General features: G+C 35.6%; 1 long non-coding RNA gene across 1 annotated transcript in view; it reads right to left on the reverse strand.

The window, feature by feature from the left end:
- Window positions 1-1,146: 1,146 nt before the first annotated feature.
- The window catches only part of LOC116185708, a 51,627-nt gene continuing 50,165 nt past the window's right edge, over window positions 1,147-2,608 (reverse strand). Inside the window, exon 3 of the long non-coding RNA XR_004150588.1 lies at window positions 1,147-1,156. This is a non-coding gene — a long non-coding RNA (uncharacterized LOC116185708). The remainder of the gene's footprint in view (window positions 1,157-2,608) is intronic.

The raw sequence follows: 2,608 nt of genomic DNA on the forward strand, positions 1-2,608 counted from the left end.
CAATCATTTACTCGAATTTACCCGAACACCACCATCTGGATCGCAGTTACCACCGATTTCCCTGTCCGATTAACGCGAACTGCATTCAGAACCAGTTAATGGATCGTTAAGCGTCTTATCCCCCTTCGTTCGACTAGCCATCTTTATTCAATTTTCCTGCGAATTTTCACACGCGATTATTAGTCGACAATTTTCCAACGACCAACGATCTCGATCACGCTCGGCTGATGATCGATGAAATTGAAGATTGATTGGCAGCTTTTCTCTCCTGTTTGTAGACGCGCAAACAGAGTGTGAAAATTAGGGAAAATTGAAAATCGAATTTCGCAGTTGATATCGATCTTTATCCATCCTCGATAAAAAATAAAATCGTTCGACCAGACAACAACAAAATGAGTAAGAGATAATATAACGATTGTTCAATCACGATTCGTTTCGAATCGAAAGGAAATTTATCAATGTCGTTTAATTGAGAGCTGCACGATCACGATGATCGGTGAGCATGATAATTATCCGTGAATCATCACGGTTTATTCAATGATCTACATCAATGTTGATACGTTAAATTCGATGGTGGATTCGATGGTGTAACGCGTAACGAGATTGCGTTCTACTAACATTGTGCGATGCACGCCCCTAATTCCTTAGTTTACTAGCGATCTTTACCCTTCATTTGTCTCGATCAGGATATCAGGGATACGTGATCATGGTATGATTTCGAGATTGATGGCTCTCGCTGCCATGCTTCTATTAAGTAGAATCATCTATGGGAATATTATTCAACAGGGTTGAATTTTTAAACCCGGAGAAAAGTGAAGATGGAAATAATTAATTCTTTCTACTGTTATAATTGTTTTCCTGGTCTTTCCTTTTCCTGGATTAACTCCAATTCTTAATTTTCTTCATTTATGTTTTGTTTCATTAATGTCAAGCGTCATAACAGAGATGGAGTCACGTTCTCATGGGGTGAACAATTTCTAAAAGAATATCTAATTAGTTTCCAGAGGAATAGTTTACCTCCGTAAAGAAGCAGTGAGGGGAATTATTATTTTAAATTGTATAAAAAAATTTCTCAAAAGTTTCAGAATGGAAAATTAAAATTTTCTATTAATAAATGGAAAATGTTACGCGCAGTCTTCTAATTCTTCCATTTTCTCTCTCTCTAAAAGATTCCACAAAAAAGATTGTTTCAACAAAAATCTCGATATAATTTTCATCTTATTCAAAGTTACGTGAGATTTTGTTCTCACGTTCCCCAGTTTTATCCACAAGGAACATTCCGTGGCTCGATCGTGGAGCAACCTTGTCACACTTTTCTTCGTCAATCAGATCCAGTTTCCTCGACATAACCTCGAAGTTTCATCGGGATCTCGGTTCTTGACGGATCTTGATTCATTGGATATCGATCGAGCACGGATGTTCGTACCTTGTAATTCATTAAAATGGTCATGGATTGATAGTTTTACCCGACGATTTGCCATTGTATCAAGTGACGCGGACGAAACGAATTCCATGCAGGAAGATACCCGTTATTCATGGATCGTTGCTTCCGTCATTCCAATGCAACGACGAAGAACGTTCGAGTTTCCTTTAAATTTGTTTCTTATCGATTTACTCGAGAAAAAGGAAGTTTTCAGAATGAAACGATAACGAAACAAAGACTCTGTTTCCAGAAAGAAAATTACAGTACTAAGAAAAATATAGAGAACCGATGTTTGAGATTTATCAAGAGGAATGATTTATTCACACATTTTTTTGGGAATACTAAAAATTATAATTGACTTGAATTGGCTAATGGGTTAATTTTTAAATAAATTTTAAATAAATAATTTCATCTAAGTGAACACCGAGTTCAGAATAAAAGCTGGTTAATAAATAATCCTTTTCATTTTCAGAATAAAATATTTAGAATATGTGAGAATATGTGAGAATTTACGTATCATTAAATGATAATGAAATGGAAACAAAGAAGATATTATTTCCTTAATGAATATATTTTGTCAATGTATTAGAATACAAGCATAAGCATCAACTCAATTTCGAGAAAATTTTGATCCATTCGAAAAATACTAACAGTTCCTGATTTTATCCAAGTATCCTTATTTCTTTCCTCGCACTCTCCTTCTAATTAATCCTTCAACTTAATTACCTCGAGACAAGAAAAGAGGGAACGAGATTATACACAACGCTGACAACTTTTCTTTATTCAAAGGAGCGCTCGCTCTCAAAAGGGACATTGAAATACGATAATTAATTTTTCTTTTTTATTTTTTTTTATTTTTTTTTTTTTTTTTACAGGAATAATTGACCCAAATAAGATCCGTTCGCAAATAGATATTATTAAGCGAAACAATTCCAAAGCGTGTCTTAAACGAGAGATAAATCGCTTCCGCGGCTACGTTAGTTTCCTCGTGTTCAGAATTATTTATGTATCCGAGGGGGGAAGTGGAGGCCACTCTCTCGAAATGCAAATGAGAATTTTTCGACACGGTCGGGTAAAGCGTGGAGAGGTTTCGCCTGAATTTCCAAAGCGCGAGCTTTACATTTAAAAAATTCGAGGGATTTACGCACTATCCTCTTCCTCCTTTCTCTCTCTCTCTCTCTCTCT

The sequence above is a fragment of the Apis dorsata genome, unplaced genomic scaffold, assembly GCF_000469605.1.
Source record: "Apis dorsata unplaced genomic scaffold, Apis dorsata 1.3 scaffold_256, whole genome shotgun sequence".
Taxonomy (NCBI): Eukaryota; Metazoa; Arthropoda; class Insecta; order Hymenoptera; family Apidae; genus Apis; species Apis dorsata.